This window comes from Spermophilus citellus (assembly GCF_964194105.1).
Source record: "Spermophilus citellus genome assembly, chromosome: 2".
Classification (NCBI taxonomy): Eukaryota; Metazoa; Chordata; class Mammalia; order Rodentia; family Sciuridae; genus Spermophilus; species Spermophilus citellus.
The window spans coordinates 138134256-138155924 of NC_138183.1; the positions used below are offsets into that span (position 1 = coordinate 138134256).

Genomic DNA, 21669 nt, shown 5'->3' on the forward strand with positions numbered 1-21669 from the left:
CAATTACTGGGTCAGGACCTTTCCATTGTCCTGTTAGAATATCTTTCCAAAGTACCTTGGGCTTATGTACATTTTTTGGACACATATGCCTTTCTGCAGCACTAAGTCCTGATGAATCCAAATTTAAAAAGTTTAGAGTAAAAAGGGTTATTTTAAGTATATCTTTGGGGAATATATACCCCTTCCCAATTCCGTCTTTTTGCTTTAATAAGTACATTTTAATAGTTTGATGAGCTCTTTCAACTATGCCTTGTCCCTGTGGATTGTATGGGATTCCTGTTATATGAGTAATGCCAAATGATGCGCAAAATTGTTTAAAAGAGGTAGAAGTATAACCAGGGGCATTATCTGTTTTTAACTGTTTTGGAATGCCCACAGTGGCAAAATTTTGTAAGCAATGAGCTATAACATCTTTAGTTTTTTCTCCGGCATGAAGGGAGCCCATCAAAAATCCAGAAGAAGTATCAACTGTAACATGCAAATATTTTAATTTTCCAAATTCTGGCAAATGTGTGACGTCCATCTGCCAAATATGGTTAGGTATCAATCCTCTAGGATTGACTCCAAGATTAACTTGTGGTAAAAAGGTCACACAATTTTGACATTGTTTTATTATTTGTCTAGCTTGTTCCTTAGTTATTTTAAAATGCTTTTGTAAAGTATTAGCATTGACATGGAACCTTTTATGAAAATTTATAGCTTCTTCTAGTGTAGAGAAAATATGTATGTCATGTGTAGTTTTATCTGCTAAATCATTGCCCAAACTAAGGGCTCCAGGCAATCCTGTATGTGCCCTGATATGTCCTATAAAGAATGGATCTTTTCTGTCCCAGATTAAACTTTGTATAGTGGAAAACAAAGAGAAAACAGTAGAAGAAGGTGAAATCCTACCAGCATCTTCAAGGGATATTATAGCATTAACTATATACTGACTATCAGAAAATAAATTAAATACAGAATCTTTAAACATCACAAAAGCTTGTAATACTGCATTAAGCTCTACCTTTTGAGCTGATTGTTTGGGTACTAAAAATGTAAAAGTTTGATCAGGTGTAACTATTGCTGCTGTACCATTATTTGACCCATCAGTGAATATATTTGGAGCATTCATGATAGGTGTTTTTCTTGTCATTTTTGGAAAAATTACAGGATGCAATGACCAAAAAGACAATAAAGGATTAGATGGTAAGTGGTTATCAAATGAAACATTAGATTTGCACATGATTATTGCCCAAGTATTTAACTCATTAGCTAATTCATCAATTTGATTCATAGTATATGGAGTAATAATTTTATTGGGAGAAATTCCAAATACTCCCTTTGCTGTTTTTATTCCTTTGAGTATTAATTGTCCTACAGCCTCAGGATACCTAGTAAGAATAGTGTTAGGAGAATAAGATAAATGTATCCATAATAATGGACCTTCTTGCCAAAATACTCCTGTAGGAATATTTTTTGTTGGTAGTACAATAAATAATAAAGGCAAACTTATATCAATTCTATCCAAAAGCATATTTTCCATATATGTTTCAATGATTTTTAATGCCTTTCTTGCTTCAGGCGTTAACATTCGGGGTGAATTTGGATCTGATGGACCTTTTAAGATATCAAATAAAGGTCCTAATTCTCCTGTTGGAATACCTAGATAAGGCCTTATCCAATTTATGTCTCCTAATAACTTTTGAAAGTCATTAAGTGATTTGAGTTGATCTACTCGTATTTGAATTTTTGGTGGATGGACCATGGCTGAGGATAATAGAACTCCTAAATAATTAATTGGAAAATTTAATTGTACTTTATCTATTGCTATCTCTAGATTATAATTTTTTTAATAAATTTGTAAGTGTGGCATAACATTCTAGCAATGTGTTTTTATCTTTGTGTGCTAATAATACATCATCCATATAGTGAAATATTTGTAGTTCAGGATTTTGATTTCTAAGTGGCTGGATTACTTTGTTAACATAAATTTGACACATAGTTGGGCTGTTAGCCATCCCTTGAGGGAGTACTTTCCATTCATATCTCTGATCAGGACCTTCATGATTTAGTGCAGGGATAGTAAATGCAAAACGTGGACTATCCTCAGGATGAATTGGAATTGAAAAAAAACAATCTTTAATATCTATAACTAAAACATACCAAGTTTTTGGCAAAGCAGACAATTGAGGAATCCCTGATTGAGCAGGTCCCATAATGACCATTTCATTATTAATGGCTCTTAAATCTTGCAATTATCTCCATTTACCAGATTTCTTTTTGATGACAAAAATGGGAGTATTATGGGGAGATACAGAAGGTTGTATATGTCCTTCCACTAATTGTTGTTTGACCAGATCATGGGCTACTTGTATCTTTTCTTTAGTCAAGGGCCACTGAGGAACCCATACTGGTCTTTCTGATTTCCATGTAATTTTTATTGTCTCAGTGGCCCTTGGTGAAAATCCAACCCATGTCTGTCTGTTCCTTGATCTATTTGTATTGGTGCTGCTAAACCTTGTTCTTGTTTTTCTAATCTTTTTCCTTTCCTAAAACCTTGTCTAGCCATAATAGTGGGTGCATTTTGATTGATGTTATTTGTTAATGTCAAACCTAATTGATCTAAGACATCTCGTCCCCATAAATTTACGGGAAGATGATCCAATACATATGGCTGTATAGTTCCTTCACATCCTTCAGGATCCTTCCAATCTAATACCATTGCGCTTCTATAGGGATTAGTCGCCACTCCTAGGCCTCGAAGCGTTTGAGTGGCTTGTTGTAATGGCCAATGTTTTGGCCATTCTTGACGAGAGATGATGCTAAGGTCTGCACCTGTATCCAGTAGCCCATTAAATTCATGTCCTTGAATATTTAGTTTTAGCATGGGGCGAGAATCTAAATTTAAAGAAAGCATAGCCCAATCTACACCTGTGGAGCCTAATCCCTTGGAACCTCTTTCTACAGCATGACTGGAAAATTTATCATGTAGGCTTGGAATTATTAGTAATTGTGCTATTCTATCTCCTGGTGAAATTATTGATATACCCTTTGGAGAACTGGCTATAATTTTTATTTCACCTTCATAATCGGGATCAATTACCCCAGGACTTATCAAAAATCCTTTTAGAGTAGAAGAGCTCCGTCCCAATAATAAGCCTACTGTTCCTTTGGGAAGAGGTCCTTTTACCCCTGTGGGAATGATTTGAACTCCCATCTCTGGAGTTAGTACTGATCTGGTGGAGGCGCAGATGTCCAACCCTGCACTCCCTCTGGTTTCTCTGATGAGGGATCTGATGGACAATGTGTCCTGGGCACTACCCTGATGGGGTTGCTGGGTTCCTCCAGTGCTCCGTATATTTGTGGTTTGGGACCCCGGAGCATTGGGGCCCCCTGTCCGTTTTTGGCAACGGAGCCCGATGCCTTTGTCCACGATATTGTGGATAAACACCTTGTCCTTGTTCGTTTTTTAATGGAGTACCCTCTATGGTGGTTTGAGAACGGTATTCATTAGCCCAATGTAATGGAGTACCCTCTAGGGTGGTTTGAGAACCGCATTCATTAGCCCAATGTCTCCCTCTACGGCATCGTGGGCAAATACCCGGTATTCTACTCCTTTGATACCTAGTTTTGTTAAACCCTCCTCCTATGGGGCAATTCCTTTTAAAATGTCCTGTTTGTTGACAATTGTAACATGTTCTTGGCCTGGTATATAAAGCCTGTTTTACTGCAGCTGCCACAATTTGCCCTTGTTCATTAATGTCTCTGGCATCTAAAGCCTGTTTTACTGCAGCTGCCATGAGTTGCTCTTTTTCATTAATGTCTCTACATAATTTAATATATGTATTTAAATCTTCCTGTTTCCATGGTCTAATGATATCTCTGCACCAACGATTCACTTGGTCATAAGCCAGTTGTTTTATTAATGGCATTGCTTGTTCTGTATTCCCAAAAATTCTGGTAGCTGTTTGAATAAGCCTATCTACAAATTCAGCGTAAGGTTCATTAGCTCCTTGTATTATCTTAGATAATTGACCTTGTAAACCTCCATGTCCTTGTAAAGTCTTCCATGCCTTAACTGCATCTACAGCAATTTGTGAGTATACGCCAGGATCATATGCAATTTGTTGCTGCGGATCCTCATAAGGTCCCTTTCCTAACAACATATCTATATTTCTCTGAGAATAACCAGCTGCTGCATTTCGCCTAGCCGTCTCCTTGCAAAATTCCTCATTGGCAACCTTCCATAACAGGTATTGTCCTCCATTTAGCACAGCTTTACACATATTAGCCCAATCTGCTGGCGTCATGCTTAAGTTGGTAATGGATTCGACTAAGCTTACAGTGAAGGGTGCTTGAGGACCATAGGTTGTTACAGCCTCTTTTAGCTCCTTTACTGTTTTGAAATTTAAACCCTGGTAAATTCGCTGCCCTCCTACCTCAAATACAGGGCATACTTGAGATCCTGTCTCAGGATCCCAACTATCAACTGCGGGGGTTGGGAGTCTCCTAGCATATGGAGGTGGTGCTGTTGATATGTCCTCTGGTGATAGAATGCTGTTAGTAGCAGTCTCCTGTAGAGGTTATGCTGATGGTTGGACACTTACGCTCTCTGATAGAAAGGTGTTATTAGCAGTCTCCTGTTGTAACTTTTCCCCTGATGGCTTTTTCTGCTCTAAACTTCCTTCCTCTGACTCACTAGCTCGAAAGACCTTCTCTTTTACTTGAATCTTTATGTCTTCTCCTTCCTCTACCTTTGTCTGAACTGAAGGCTTTGGACAAAGTAAACCAGATACGAACGTCCACAATGGCAATGTGCCAACTGGCAGAGTCCCTGGGTTGTTCTTTTCTATTCTTTTTAAATCTTCACCATGATGGTTCCATTGTGATATATCTAACAACTCCTCCTTAAAAAGCCATGGGCTACATTGTTGTATTGTATCAACGTATGCCCTGACTGTTCTTGATTTTACTGCGATGCCTCCTTCCTCTAACAATTTACTTAACAGTCTTTCGGTTTGTTTTTTACTAATTGCTGATCCCGTATTTCTACTATAATACAACCCAACAAGATAACCCCAAACAAAACTGAGACAGAATGAAATAAAAATGGAACCACACAAAATCATTATGACAGCCTTTCTATCCTCCTGACATGTGCATCCGTCCTTTCTCCCTATCTGTTCCTCAGACTCAAATAGTTTTTCCTCAGACGCAAATAGTTTTTCCTCAGACGCAAATAGTTTTTCCTCAGATGTGAGCGGTTTTTCTTCTGTCTCACTCATCTCCAGGGACAGGCAATTTAAAACAAAAATGAAGCAAAACAAAAGAGGAATCTTAGAATGGCTACCCATCCTCTCGCCCTGCCCTCAGGGGCGAGCAGTTTACTTAACCTCAGTCGCTCCCCGTGCGAGCCACCAAATGCCGCAGTCTGGCTGGGCACAATTCAGGAGCCACTTGTCAAAAGAAACAAACTTTATTTTTAGAACTACAAACACCAAACAAAACAGCTCCTCAGGAAAAACCCCTCAGAGCCCAACTGCCACCACCGGCTTCCCACAAGCCTCTCACCCCCACACAAACCTCACCACCTCCCACAATCCTCCTGTTCTTGAGGCCGATTGGCTGGGTTGTGTGGGCGGAGCCAAAGAAGTCCCCCAATGAGCAGCTCCGTGGAGGAGCCAGTCAGCTAGATGTTGCTGGGGCCGCTGTGAGCCAATCATCAGCTGGCAGTCTGAAGGGCAGGGAAACAGCCCAATGAACATCACCGCAGAGGAGCCAATCAGCTAGATGTTGCTGGGGCCGCTGTGAGCCAATCATCAGCTGGCAGCTGGTTGCTGGCAGCTGGAAGTTTGCTGGGGCCCCTTTGGCTGTGGCTCTCAACAATGATGGTTGATATATTCTATATATGTCAGTTAAATCTAGGTTATTGATTGTGATATTGAGTTCTATAGTTTCTTTATTCAACTTTTGTTTGGAGGATCTGTCCAATGGTGAGAGAGGTGTGTTGAAGTCACCCATAATTATTGTGTTGTGGTCTATTTGATTCTTGAATTTGAGGAGAATTTGTTTTATGAATGTCGCAGCACCATTATTTTGTGCATAAATATTGATAATTGTTATGTCTTGTTGGTGAATGGTTCCTTTTAACAGTATATAATGTCCTTCCTTATCCCTTTTGATTAACTTAGTCTTGAAGTCGATTTTATTCGATATGAGGATGGCCACCCCTGCTTGCTTACGAGGACCATGTGCGTGGTATATTTTTTGCCATCCTTTCACCTTCAGCCTGTGTATGTCTTTTCCAATCAGATGTGTCTCCTGGAGGCAGCATATTGTTGGATTTGTTTTTTTAATCCATGATACCAGCCTATGTCGCTTTATTGGAGAGTTTAAGCTATTAACATATAGAGTTACTATTGATATATGGTTTGTACTTCCAGCCATGTTTGATTATTTATCCTTTTTTAAAAAAAATTTAGTTTGTTTCTCCATGATTATCTTTCCCCTTGCCCTCTGTCTTTACCGAGGCACATCCCACTGATGGTTTGGGTTATTGTTTTTCATTTCTTCCTTGTGTAGTGTTTTGCTCAAAATGCTTTGCAATGCTGGTTTTCTGGCTGCAAATTCTTTTAACTTTTGTTTATCATGAAAGATTTTTATTTCGTTGTCATACCTGAAGCTTAACTTTTCTGGATACAGAATTCTTGGTTGGCATCCATTGTCTTTCAGTGTTTGAAATACATTGTTCCATGACCTTCTTGCTTTCAGTGTCTGTGATGAAAAATCCGTTGTTAACCTTATTGGTTTACCCCTGAATGTGATCTGCCTCCTTTCTCTTGTAGCTTTTAATATTTTCTCTTTGTTCTGTATATTGGATATCTTCATAACAATGTGTCTTGGCATTGGTCTAGTGTGATTTTGTGTGCTCGGTGTCCTGTATGCATCTTCAATTTGTATATATGTTTCCTTTTTTATTTCTGGAAAGTTTTCTGTAATTATTTCATTCAGCAGGTTACTCATTCCCTTGGTTTGAATCTCTGTACCTTCTTCTATCCCGATGACTCGTAAATTTGTTTTTTTTATGTTATCCCATAACTCTTGGATTTTTTTTCTCATGATTTTTTACCAGCCTTTCTGAGTTGGCTAGACTCTTTTCAAGATGATATATTTTGTCTTCATTATCTGACATTCTGGCTTCTACTTGCTCCACTCTGTTAGTGATACTCTCAATTGAGTTTTTAATTTGGTTTATCGTTTCCTTCATTTCTAGAATTATTGTTTGATTATTTTTTATAATCTCTATCTCCTGATAAAGATGCTTAACTTCTTCTTTTATCTGTTTATGTAATTCATTCTCAATGTGTTCTTTCGCTGCTTGAATTTGCTGTCTCGTATCCTCTTTAAGGTTCCATTTCATCTGTCTAAGGTATTCCTTGAGTTCTTTATATGACCATTTTTCTGATGACTCTAGGTCCTCCTGAATATTTAGGCTGTCCTGCATTGTTGGTACTCCTTTTCTTCCTTGCTTTTTAATGCTGCTCATGTTACTTCTTGTTCTGTTTGACTGCTGAGTTACTGTTTACTCCTATAGATTTATTTGATGCTGTAGCCGCAGGTTTCAATGAAGTTATCTCCTCCGCCGCAGTCTGGTGACGTCAGTTCTCTGCCATGGTGGTATCTCTTGCAAATGGCGACAGTTTGTTTCCCTTTGCCGGGTGACCAATGCAATGGGTGGGTCCTTACTGTCTCTCCCAAGCCCCATTTCAAACCTGTGGCCACTACCTATGAAGGCTCGGTTGGCATTTACCTCCGTAGGATCAGAAGGGCTGACCAGTTGTTTCAGCAGGATGGATTAGTGCTGAGACACAGCTGTTTGTCTGCGGGAAGCAGGCAAACGGGAGCTTGAATTCAGCCGATCCGGGCTCAGTGTGTTCTGAGAGGCCCAGACTGTTCGCCCCAGATCCACGTCAGCTCAGCATTGCCTAGTGATCCTGAGCAAACAGAATTTAGATTGTTTACGACTCCCTATGCCCGCACAGCTAAAGAGGTCAGAGACTTGACCTCTCCGCGCCCGCCGCCATGTTGGAATATCAGTTTTGTAGTTTTCATTGTAGAGGACTTTCACTTCTTCTGTTAGATTTGTTACATTGATTCCCAAGTCCCCCCCCCACACCCACTCCTAGGCTATTGTGAATTGGGTAGTTTCCTAATTTCTCTTTCAGTGGATTCATCACTGATGCATAGAAATGCATTTGATTTATGGGTATTGATTTTATATCCTGCTACTTTACTAAATTCATTTATTAGTTTTAGAAGTTTTCTGGTGGAATTTTTTGGATCTTCTAAATATAGAATCATGTCATTGGCAAATAGTGATAGTTTGAATTCTTCTTTACGTATTTGTATCCCTTTAATTTCTTTCTTCTAATTGCTCTGGTTAGAGTTTCAAGGACGATGTTGAATAAAAGTGGTGAAACAGGACATCCTTGTCTTGTTCCAGTTTTTAGAGAGAATGCTTTCAATTTTTCTCTGTTTAGAATTATGCTGGCCTTGGATTTAGCATATATAGCTTTTATGATGTTGAGGTGTATGTTCCTACTATCCCTAGTTTTTCTAGTGTTTTGAACATTAAGGGGTGCAGTATTTTTTAAAATGCTTTTTCTGCATCTATTGAGATAATCATATGGTTCTTGTTTTTAATTCTATTGATAAGATGAATTGTGTTTATTGATTTCCATATGTTGAACCAACCCTGCATTACTGGAATGAACTCCACTTGATTGTGGTGCACTATCTTTTCAGTATGTTTTTGTATGTGATTTGCCAGAATTGTAATGAGAATTTTTGCATCTATGTTCACCAGGGATTCTGAAGTTTTTTTTCCTTTATGTGCCTTTGTCTGGTTTTGGTATCAGGGTGATATTCGCCTCATAGAATGAATTTGGAAGTGTTTCCTCCTCAACTATTTCATGGAATACTTTGAGAAGTATTGGTGTTAATTCTTCTAAAGGTCTTATAGAAATTGATTGAGAATCCATTAGGTCCTGGGCTTTTATTGGTTGGTAGGATTTTTATGGCATTTTCTATTTTATTACTTGAAATTGATCTGTTTAAATTGGGTAGGTCTTTCAGTTTGGGTAGGTCATATGTCTCTAGAAATTTGTTGATGTCTTTGATATTTTCTATTTTATTGCTGTATAGATTTTCAAAATAGGTTCTAATTATCTTCTTATTCAGATGTGTTCATTGTGATCTTTCCTTAGACAGGGTCTCAATGAGTTGCTTAGTGCCTCACTTTTGCTTAGGATGGCTTTGAACTTGCCATACTCCTGCCTCAGCTCCAGAGCCTCTGGGATTACAGGCATGCGTCACTGAGCCTGGCTATATAACCATTTTTAAGTATGCTATTTCGCTAGGTGAAAAGATAGATTATGTGAGACTCAATGGCACAAGCCTATAATTCCAGCAACTCAAGAGGGTAAGGCAGGAAGATCATAAGTTCAAAGCCAGCCTCAGCAACTCAGAGAGACCTTATATCGAAATAAAATAAAACAGCTGGGAATGTATCTCAGTGGTGCTAGAGTGCTTACCTAGCAAACCTGAGACCCTGACTTCAATCCTCAGTGCTGGAAAAAAAAGAGTTATTATAATGAGTTTATTTAATATGATCCTATTTTGAAGAGGATCTGAATGTGAATGTGACTTGTATGAATGTCCATGTGTCTTCTTACAAAAAGATTTAGGAGAAAATATATATAAAAGGTCTTGCTAGTAGTCAGTGAGATTTAACTATATTTAGTATATTTGGATAAATAGAAAAAAAATAATAGTTTAAAAAGAGAAAATAATATATAACTGCAATGTAACAGAGACAGTCATGAGTGAATGAGTAGTTCCACCTCAGATTTGTGAGAGAAGGCTTCATGGACAAGGTGTCCTTGGCTTGGGAGAGGATAATCAGAGTTGTTTGTTTTCCTGTTTCTGCCCAGCTTGGATCTCCTCTTCCATGTAGAAATAAGAAACATTATGATGAAGGTCTAGGCCATTTCCATAAGCCTTTCAGCCTGTTTGCTTGCTGGTCATAAAATATTCATGCCAATTCATTTTAAACCAGATGACAGGAAGTGGAAGTTTAGAGCTGCCCAAAGCTCACTCCACCACAGCTTCGATCAGTGTCCAGCACAGTCACTTTTCCACTCTTTTGCTCATCCCTTGACAGTTGGGATTTCATCCTCATTTGCAGTGGCGGTGACATTCCTGGGTGTTAGATTACCAGCCCTTTCCATTTCCTTGGTTACTATCTTGGATCTTTGAACAAAGAATCACTTTCAGTTCACATTTTTCTAAACTTGGTTTTAGAAATTATGCAGCTTCTTACCCAAGGGCCCTTGGCGGGGGGGTGGGGGGGTCTTAAATAAGTACTGATACAATCTAGTCACTTTTTGGAGAAGCTGACAGTGTAACAGAACTGGATGACCCTGCCTTGATTTGGAAATAAAACTTAATTAGTGGTCAGATGCTAAAGAAATGCAGATTTGGAATTTGAGGACTGGCATGAGCGCTGGGTTAACAGGGCAAGTCCTGGTTCCTTCTGTAAGGAGCTGTGTGACTTTGGACATATCATAAGGTGCTTTTGTTATTTCAGCTTTAAAATATGACAAAATGAGGTTCTGAGGTCACAGTACAGTGAGGGAACTTACACCAGCCTCCCCCCAAAATGTAATGGGGGCACTGAGAGGGGGTGGTGGGCAAAGTGGATGAGCATTTTAAATGTCAAGAGTTATCTATTATAGTAAAAATTAGAAAAAGGTATATAAACAGCACCTCAAACCTGTGACTTCATGGATATTTGTATGTAGAATGGTTATAAGTATAAACTGAGTTGTTAACATCCCCTTTGTATCTACAGAATCCATTTTCAGTTGCAAGACTACCTTTCACTAGGCGCGGGCGGTGGGGGGCACAGAAAAGAAGCTGTAGAAATTTTTTAAAATAATAAAAATCCCTTAAAAATAAAGTTAAACAAGAATATATGAATTGCTTTGGAAAAGTTAATGATAGTAGAAGCAACCCATGGATATGGTAAAAAATGTGATGTTGGTGCCCAAATTACTGCATCAAGCCTTGGATGGATCACTAAGCCTTATCGAGCTACAGTTTTCTCAGCTGTAAAAATCTCCCAGGGTGTTTATGAGGATCATGAGATAATGTCTGCAGATATTATCAGCTCAATGGCTGTCACTTAGTAGGGACTCAAATGTATGAGTTTCCTTTTCTTTCCATACCCTCTTTTTTTTTTTAAGTTAAAATAATATCTGTGATAGGCTGGTCGGTTTTCTTATTTTCCAGATGAGGTAGCAGATCCCAACTGGGGAAGGACAGTCAAAGGGCTGAGGTTGCCTGCTCTTCACTCGGCCAGGCTCAGGTGTAGCCAGTGAGGGCAAAGATCAGACCTCAGACCCAAAGAGCTTGGGGAAACTGACCAAGCTGAGAGAACGAAATAAAGCAACCAAGGCAACAATCCTGCTCTACCACCAGGGGCCAGAGAGGGAGAATCATAATCTGCTGGGCACTGAGTACTTTTAAATTGTATGGATTTGTATAGCCCCTGCTCTGAAAAGAGCTGAACTCCATGTATACAAGAAAATAAGTTTGGAAAAGTATCCCAGAATGTTGGAAGGAAGTATGTTGAGGTTGCAGCCCTTTTCTTTGCTCTATTTCTTCTGGTTTCTTAGTGGCCTTTCACAGATTAACATCTATGAAAAATAAACATAAGTGCCCAAATGATGGGAAGGCTCAATTTTCTGTCCTGGGAGTTGGGCACCATTGGCATCCGGGCTTGCAACATAACTATTAATTACCATGCTTAATTTTTTATGATCACACTTCATTTTCTGAATAGTTCCCTTGCAACCCATGACCATTGGCAATTTCCTCTGCTCCATGGGATCATGGAGAGTTGGTAGCCAACATTAGGTATAAAATCAGTGATGCATTTTAGTCCAGAGGACTCAAGGGATTAATTGTGATTGTCTTCTTGTTTTGCAGATGGAAATTTTGAGAATCAGAGAGGGCTGGTGATCTCTCAGACGCTTGGTCAGTAGGTAAGTGATGATAAAAGACAGTCTGAAACAAAATATGCTTCTAAGCTCTATGACCTAACCTCCGCCAGACCCAGTGGCTCCTGTTTTGTGACTTTTCTATTTTGCACAATTCAAGTAAGGAATAAGATGAGCTGGTTTGAGGCCTTTGCAACATTGTGTGCACTTGTTTCTGGTTGTTCCCTTCGTGGAGTTGGAATGAATGTTCAAGTCGAGTTTGTGAAGACCTCCTAGGCATTGCCTGGCCTGTAATGGGACTTTTCCTGGGAATGGTAGACCCATTAGATTCTGGCCTGCACTGTGGCTGGTGTGACACTCACTGACTGTCCCTGCAATAGACCTGAGTGTTTGATGAATGTAGCACTGATCCAAGGGGTCAGAGGGTGTTGACCTCAGCCCCACAATGACCTGCTCTGTGACCTTCAGTACACAACTTCATGCAAGGTTGCCTTCATTTTGCCTGCCTTCTTCCCAACTGTTTTACTACAGAAAATTTGGTGCTAGTCTCTGTTCCAGGTACTGGAGATGACAAGCTAAATACAGCATAGATTTTGCCCTTGAGGAGCTCACGGCCCAATGGCCCCTTTCCTTGATAGTTTCTCATTATGAGAATTTCTCACATCTGCTTTGGAGTTTGTAGTTGGTGGAGTGTTTTGTGACCTTCACAAAACTATGTAAGATAGAAAGAAGTTGTGACTTCCATCCACAGAGGAGAGACCCGCGGCTCAGGTTGGCCAAGGCTATCCAGGAAGTAGGACTCAGAGCTGGACTCCAGATCCTTGCTAACTTCAAGGTTGGTTTCTAATCCCAGCAAAAGGTTCCACCTGACAGTTTTAGCATGTGTGTTTGTATTGCTGTGCCCTAACCCTCAGCAGCAGGGATGAGGTTGGGGAGACAGGCTCTTGGGTGGAGCCCACGTTGATATGGGAATAATTTTCTGCAAGTCGTTCTTTCCCTGTCTAGCTGATAGGTGCAGAAGTAATGCTTTGCCTCCCTGGCAATAAAAGCAGCCATCGGATCTGGGTGAGTTGGTAACCAGAGGGAAATCTGCCCAGGGCCAGGGTTGCCTCCTCCAAGTGACTGGAACTTAACATATCAGAGAGAATCTGGCGGAGGAGGAGGGCGCGTCGCCGGCGTGGGACCTGGACCTGCCAGGACGCGGCGCCGAGTCGTCCACGGCGCCCGCGCCGAGGAGTCCGCGGCGCCCGCGCCGAGTGGCCCCCGCCGCTCGAGTGGCCCCGAGGTCCCTGGGCGGCTGAGTGTGGTTTCGCCGCCGCCGCCAGGCCCGCACCGCCGGAGCCCCGCGGAGCCGCTGCCTGAGACGGAGCCCAGGCCTGTGATTGAAAACATCAAGTCATGAGCCAAGGTGGAGGGAATCCATCACGACTTCAGCGGGAGCAGTAAGGCTGCAGCCCCAGGTGCACGGCTCTATCGGCCCCATCTCCTTCTCCTCTCCGCCTCTCCGCCTTGCTTCTCCCCAGCCGTCTCTCCTCCCAAGCTCAGTCTCTAAATCTAGATTTCAATTTCTTTCCCCCACCCCGCCCGCTCTCCCGCGTGTCCGGTACCCGAGGCGCCGCCTCCCCTCCCCCAACCCGCACCCCCTCTCCGGGTCCCGAAGGCCGCTGCCGCCGCGGCTGCTGCCGCCGCCTCCCACAGAGCACCATAGAACAGACTCTTCACCACGCGAATGAGCTGCCGAATTAAATGAAACAGCTGATAAGATGAGAGACAATTTAAAATCCAAGTGAACCGAGAACACGCACTGAGCCCTGATCCGCTGAATTCAAACTCCCGGTCACCTGCTTCCCGCAGACAAACAGCGATGACTCGGCATTAATCCATCCGGCTGAAACAACTGGTCAGCCCTTCTCATCATACGAAGGTAAATGCCTACCGAGTCTTCATAAGTAGTGGCCACAGGTTTGAAACGGGGCTTGGGAGAGAAGGACCCACCCGTTGCATTGGTAGCCCAGCAAAGGGAAACAACGTCAACAGACTGCTGTGGAGGAGATAACTTCGTTGAAACCAACAGCTACAGGTGTGTGATCCCACAGCCTTCCCTCTCCACACATCGGGAAAACCTTAAGGGCCACTCCCAGCTCTCCCGTAAGGGCCCCTCCCAGCTCTCCCACGAGTGCTACAGCCAGCCCGAGGGAATCAGAGGTGGTGCGGGCCCCGCGGCGCGGATCTACCGCTCCCACCAGGGCTGACTGCTGAGGTCTCTTGCACCAGCTACGGGGAAGTGGATACCGGAGGGCAAGTAAAATCTGCTGAGGATTCTCAGCCCCAAGCTCTACAAACTTAGGGTCTGAGGGAATGGCAAACTGGAAGAGTGTGCCCGGTCGTTCATGAAAACAGGGCTCCTGGGAGCAGCAGACCTGGCTTGTAGCCAGTATTGTGGTGAGAGGGGCCTGGCTAGAGAAAAAGTGGGAAGTGACTAGACACAAGAGAAGGCCCTAGACACTCAGGATTGGAGACTCGCCCAGTCTGGGAGGAGCTGCTGCACAGTGATTGGTTCCCGCGTATTGACAGGAGAAACTTGGCCTGGTGGACAAAGTGCCACCTACTGGAAGAGAAGTTAATCAAACTCTAAGACGGCATTTATTAGGTTTTTTTGTTTTTGTTTTTGTTTTTTTTTTTCTTTTTCTTTTTCTTTTCTCTCTCTTTTTTTTTTTTTTTTGATTTGGGTTTTTCTTTCAGTTGCATTTTTTTCTTTCCTGTTGTTTAATTAATTTTTTTTTTACAAAATATTTTTTTAAAAACTTTTTTCTACTAATTTTAATTTAAATTTCTTTTAATTATTATTAGTATTTTTTTTCATTATTATTATTTTTTTAATTATTATTATTTTTTTTAATTTTTTTTTCTTTTTTAGTTCCTATTTTTTTCTTCTTTAGTCTTTTTATTTCTCTTATCCCCCCTTTCCTTGAATTCTACCTGCCTACTCTCATTCTCTTTAGTGACTTCACCCCTTCCCTTCAAATACCTTTCCTCCCAAACATCAAATTAATTTATAGGAGTAAACAGTAACCCAGCAGTCAAACAGAACAAGAAGTAACATGAGCAGCTTCAAAAAACAAGGAAGAAAAGGACTACAAACAATGCAGGACAGCCTAAATATTCAGGAGGACCTAGAGTCATCAGAAAAATGGTCATATAAAGAACTCAAGGAACACCTTAGACAGATGGAATGGAACCTTAAGGAGGATACAAGACAGCAAATTCAAGCAGTGAAAGAACACATTGAGAATGAATTTCATAAACAGATAAAAGAAGAAGTTGAGCATCTCTATCAGGAGATAGAGATTATAAAAAATAATCAAACAATAATTCTAGAAATGAAGGAAACGATAAACCAAATTAAAAACTCAATTGAGAGTATCACTAACAGAGTGGAGCAAGTAGAAACCAGAACGTCAGATAATGAAGACAAAATATACCATCTTGAAAAGAGTCTAGCCAACTCAGAAAGGCTGGTAAAAAATCACGAGACAAACATCCAAGAGTTATGGGATAACATGAAGAAACCAAACTTACGAGTCATCGGGATAGAAGAAGGTACAGAGATTCAAACCAAGGGAATGAGTAACCTGCTGAATGAAATAATTACAGAAAACTTTCCAGAAATAAAAAAGGAAACATATATACAAATTGAAGATTCATACAGGACACCAAGCACACAAAATCACAGTAGACCAACGCCAAGACACATTGTTATGAAGATATCCAATATACAGAACAAAGAGAAAATATTAAAAGCTACAAGAGAAAGGAGACAGATTACATTTAGGGGTAAACCAATACGGTTAACAATGGATTTTTCATCACAGACACTGAAAGCAAGAAGGTCATGGAACAATGTATTTCAAACACTGAAAGACAATGGATGCCAACCAAGAATCCTGTATCCAGCAAAATTAAGCTTCAGGTATGACAACGAAATAAAAAACTTTCATGATAAACAAAAGTTAAAAGAATTTGCAGCCAGAAAACCAGCATTGCAAAGCATTTTGAGCAAAACACTACACGAAGAAGAAATGAAAAACAATAACCAAAACCATCAGTGGGAAGTGCCTCAGTAAAGACAGAGGGCAAGGGGAAAGACAATCATGGAGAGACAAACTAATTTTTTTTTTTAAAAAAAGGATAAACAATCAAACATGGATGGAAGTTCAAACCACATATCAATAGTAACTCTGAATGTTAATGGCTTAAACTCTCCAATAAAGCGACATAGGCTGGTATCATGGATTAAAAAAACAAATCCAACAATATGCTGCCTCCAGGAGACACATCTGATGGGAAAAGACATACACAGGCTGAAGGTGAAAGGATGGGAAAAAATATACCACGCACATGGTCCTCGTAAGCAAGCAGGGGTGGCCATCCTCATATCGAATAAAATCGACTTCAAGACTCAGTTAATCAAAAGGGATAAAGAAGGTCATTATATACTGTTAAAAGGAACCATTCACCAACAAGACATAACAATTATCAATATTTACGCACCAAATAATGGTGCTGCGACATTCACAAAACAAATTCTCCTCAAATTCAAGAATCAAATAGACCACAACACAATAATTATGGGAGACTTCAACACACCTCTCTCACCATTGGACAGATCCTCCAAACAAAAGTTAAATAAAGAAACTATAGAACTCAATACCACAATCAATAACCTAGACTTAACTGACTTATATAGAATATATCAACCATCATCAAATGGATATACTTTCTTCTCAGCAGCACATGGATCCTTCTCAAAAATAGACCATATATTATGCCATAGGGCAACCCTCAGTAAATATAAAGGGGTGGGGATAATACCATGCATTTTATCTGATCATAATGGAATGAAACTGGAAATCAATGATAAAAGAAGGAAGGAAAAATCCTACATCACATGGAAAATGAACAATATGTTACTGAATGATCAATGGGTTACAGAAGACATAAAGGAGGAAATCAAAAAATTCTTAGAGATAAACGAAAATACAGACACAACATATCGGAATCTATGGGACACAATGAAAGCAGTTTTAAGAGGAAAGTTCATCGCCTGGTGGTCATTCCTCAAAAAAAGAAGAAACCAACAAATAAATGAGCTCACACTCCAACTCAAAGCCCTAGAAAAGGAAGAGCAAAACAACAGCAAATGTAGCAGAAGGCAAGAAATAATTAAAATCAGAGCGGAAATTAATGAAACTGAAACAAAAGAAACTATTGAAAAAATTAACAAAACTAAAAGTTGGTTCTTCGAAAAAATAAATAAGATCGACAGACCTTTAGCCATGCTAACGAAGAGAAGAAGAGAGAAAACTCAAATTACTAACATACGGGATGAAAAAGGCAATATCACAACAGATGCTACAGAAATACAGAAGACAATTAGAAATTATTTTGAAAACCTATATTCCAATAAAATAGAGGATAGTGAAGACATCGATAAATTTCTTAAGTCATATGATTTGCCCAGACTGAGTCACGAGGATACACACAATCTGAACAGACCAATATCAATGGATGAAATTGAAGAAACCATCAAAAGACTACCAACCAAGAAAAGTCCAGGACCGGATGGGTATACAGCGGAGTTTTACAAAACCTTCAAAGAAGAATTAAAACCAATACTTTTCAAGTTATTTCAGGAAATAGAAAAAGAGGGAGCTCTTCCAAATTCATTCTATGAGGCCAACATCACCCTGATTCCGAAACCAGACAAAGACACCTCAAAGAAAGAAAACTACAGACCAATATCTCTAATGAACCTAGATGCAAAAATCCTCAATAAAATTCTGGCGAATCGAATACAAAAACACATCAAAAAAATAGTGCACCATGATCAAGTAGGATTCATCCCTGGGATGCAAGGATGGTTCAACATACGGAAATCAATAAATGTTATTCACGACATCAATAGACTTAAAGATAAGAACCATATGATCATCTCGATAGATGCAGAGAAAGCATTCGACAAAATACAGCATCCCTTTATGTTCAAAACATTAGAAAAACTAGGGATAACAGGAACTTACCTTAACATTGTAAAAGCTATCTATGCTAAGCCTCAGGCTAGCATTATTCTGAATGGACAAAAGTTGAAGGCATTCCCTCTAAAATCCGGAACAAGACAGGGATGCCCTTTATCTCCACTTCTATTCAATATAGTTCTCGAAACACTGGCCAGAGCAATTAGACAGATGAAAGTAATTAAAGGCATAAAAATTGGAAAAGAAGAACTTAAATTATCACTATTTGCAGATGACATGATTCTATACCTAGAATACCCAAAAGGGTCTACAAAGAAACTACTAGAACTAATAAATGAATTCAGCAAAGTGGCAGGATATAAAATCAACACGCATAAATCAAAGGCATTTCTATATATCAGCGACAAAACTTCTGAAATGGAAATGAGGAGAAATACTCCATTCACAATATCCTCAAAAAAAATAAAATACTTGGGAATCAACCTAACAAAAGAGGTGAAAGATTTATACAATGAAAACTACAGAACCCTAAAGAGAGAAGTAGAAGAAGATCTTAGAAGATGGAAAAGTATACCCTGTTCATGGATAGGCAGAACTAACATCATCAAAATGGCGATATTACCAAAAGTTCTCTATAGATTTAATGCAATGCCAATCAAAATCCCAACGGCATTTCTTGTAGAAATAGATAAAGCAATCATGAAATTCATATGGAAAAATAAAAGACCCAGAATAGCAAAAGCAATTCTAAGCAGGAAGTGTGAATCAGGCGGTATAGCAATACCAGATTTCAAACTATATTACAGAGCAATAGTGACAAAAACAGCATGGTACTGGTACCAAAACAGACGGGTGGACCAATGGTATAAAATAGAGGACACAGAGACTAATCCACAAAGCTACAACTATCTTATATTTGATAAAGGGGCTATAAGCATGCAATGGAGGAAGGATAGCATCTTCAACAAATGGTGTTGGGAAAACTGGAAATCCATATGCAACAAAATGAAACTGAACCCTTTCTCTCGCCATGCACAAAAGTTAACTCAAAATGGATCAAGGAGCTTGATATCAAATCAGAAACTCTGCGTCTGATAGAAGAAAAAGTTGGCTCCAATCTACAGATTGTGGGGTCGGGCTCCAAATTCCTTAATAGGTCACCCATAGCACAAGAGTTAACAACTAGAATCAACAAATGGGACTTAATTAAACTTAAAAGTTTTTTCTCAGCAAAAGAAACAATAAGAGAGGTAAATAGGGAGCCTACATCCTGGGAACAAATTTTTACTCCTCACACCTCAGATAGAGCCCTAATATCCAGAGTATACAAAGAACTCAAAAAATTAGACAATAAAATAACAAATAACCCAATCAACAAATGGGCCAAGGACCTGAACGGACACTTCTCAGAGGAGGATATACAATCAATCAACAAGTACATGAAAAAATGCTCTCCATCTCTAGCAGTCAGAGAAATGCAAATCAAAACCACACTAAGATACCATCTCACCCCAGTAAGATTGGCAGCCACTATGAAGTCAAACAACAACAAGTGCTGGCGAGGATGTGGAGAAAAGGGTACACTTGTACATTGCTGGTGGGACTGCAAATTGGTGCGGCCAATTTGGAAAGCAGTTTGGAGATTCCTGGGAAAGCTGGGAATGGAACCACCATTTGACCCAGCTATTGCCCTACTCGGACTATTCCCTGAAGACCTTAAAAAAGCATGCTACAGGGATACTGCCACATCGATGTTCATAGCAGCACAATTCACAATAGCTAGACTGTGGAACCAACCCAGATGCCCTTCAATAGATGAATGGATAAAAAAAATGTGGCATCTATACACAATGGAGTACTATGCAGCAATAAAAAATGACAAAATCATAGAATTTGCAGGGAAATGGATGGCACTAGAGCAGATTATGCTTAGTGAAGCTAGCCAATCCCTAAAAAACAAATACCAAATGTCTTCTTTGATATAATGAGAGCAACTATGAACAGAGTAGGGAGGAAGAGCAGGAAGAAAAGAATAACTTTAAACAGAGACATGAGGTGGGAGGGGAAGGGAGAGAAAAGGGAAATTGCATGGAAATGGAGGGAGACCCTCATTGCTATACAAAATTACATATAAGAGGTTGTGAGGGGAATGGGAAAATAAACAAGGAGAGAAATGAACTACAGTAGATGGGGTAGAGAGAGAAGTTGGGAGGGGAGGGGAGGGGGGATAGTAGGGGATAGGAAATGTAGCAGAATACAACAATTACTAATAGGGCATTATGTAAAATTGTGGATGTGTAACCGACGTGATTCTGCAATCTGCATTGGGGGTAAAATTGGGGGTTCATAACCCACTTCAATCTAATATATGAAGTATGATATGTCAAGAGCTTTGTAATGTTGTGAACAACCAATAAAAAAGTAAAAAAAAAAAAAAAGAGAGAATCTGGCAAGGTGGGGGGGGGGAGGGATACAGCCCCCTTCTTGTGCGGTGACCCTGCCCTGCTGAAGACTGCTGCTTCCCACCAAAGCTTAATGATCCTGGACTAAAGAAAGCTGGTAGCTTCTGCCTTTGCAGAGCTGCCTTGCCTCAGGCGCAGCGTGGAGAATGATAGGGATCAGAGGCTGTGCTGTTTGTTTATGTGGAGGACAGCTCCTTGTGGAGGAAGTTCTTGGATTGCCTCAAAGTCTGGAATTTCAAAGGGTGCAGAACTAACCTCTGGGACTAGACCTGCTGCAGTTTGTGTGTGTGCAGGGAATGGTGGCATCCTTGAGGTAGATATGCCTGGAGTGTGGGAATGTAAAGGATGGCAGGATTTGTGGGCAATGTGTGAATTTGTCGGAATGGGGTGTGTGTGTGTGTGTGTATGTGTGTGTGTGTGTGTGTGTGTGAGAGAGAGAGAAAGAGAGAGAGAGAGAGAGAGAGAGAGAGAGAGAGAGAGAGAGAGAGAGAGAGAGAGAGAGAGATCCCTAGGAAGCAATTCTTATGGGAAAAAAATAAAACTTGCTAGTATTATTTTTCAGCAGGACCCCAAAATAGGCTTTAAATAAGTCTCATTAAACTCTTTCATGACTAGGGGAGGCTGGCCCTTCTTTCACTCTGGCTGGGATCACCCAGTTCTCCCTGGCCATCTTCTTTGGGGTCAGATAACAATGTCGGTTATTTGTTTTCATCTCTCCAAAGCCCTTCCCCCTCCCTGCCCTCCACAGCCCCCACTCCCACCCCAGTGCTGTGTGATCTCTCCACCTGCCCCTCACCTGGACCTCAACAGGGACAGGGGCTGGTGTTGGAACTGACAGATAATAGCTGCTGGAGTGCCCTGTGTCTCTCATTGTCCCAGCAGGGAACTTTAAGGTCTTTGTGCAGGAGGTACACTGAGCTGGGAGTTCCGGGGCACCTTCCTTTCCCTGAGGGTCACTTATGGTTGCAGATGCTCGGCAGGACTGTGTGTGTGCAAACCCTTCCCTTCAAGGGTTCGGTTTCCTCTTGTCCGACATGGGAAGAGGTGAAGTCCTGTTGAAAGGCAGGTTTCACCCTAGACTGCAAGCAATCTGCCAGGTCTCCTGAGCAGAGCCGTTTCCCAGAGTGATTA

General features: G+C 40.5%; 1 protein-coding gene across 1 annotated transcript in view; it reads left to right on the forward strand.

The window, feature by feature from the left end:
* Positions 1-12031: 12031 nt before the first annotated feature.
* Positions 12032-21669, forward strand: part of LOC308641596 (teneurin-4-like) — a gene marked incomplete at its 3' end in the record, with an annotated part of 227233 nt that continues 217595 nt past the window's right edge. The window contains exon 1 of the mRNA XM_081280264.1: positions 12032-12086. The remainder of the gene's footprint in view (positions 12087-21669) is intronic.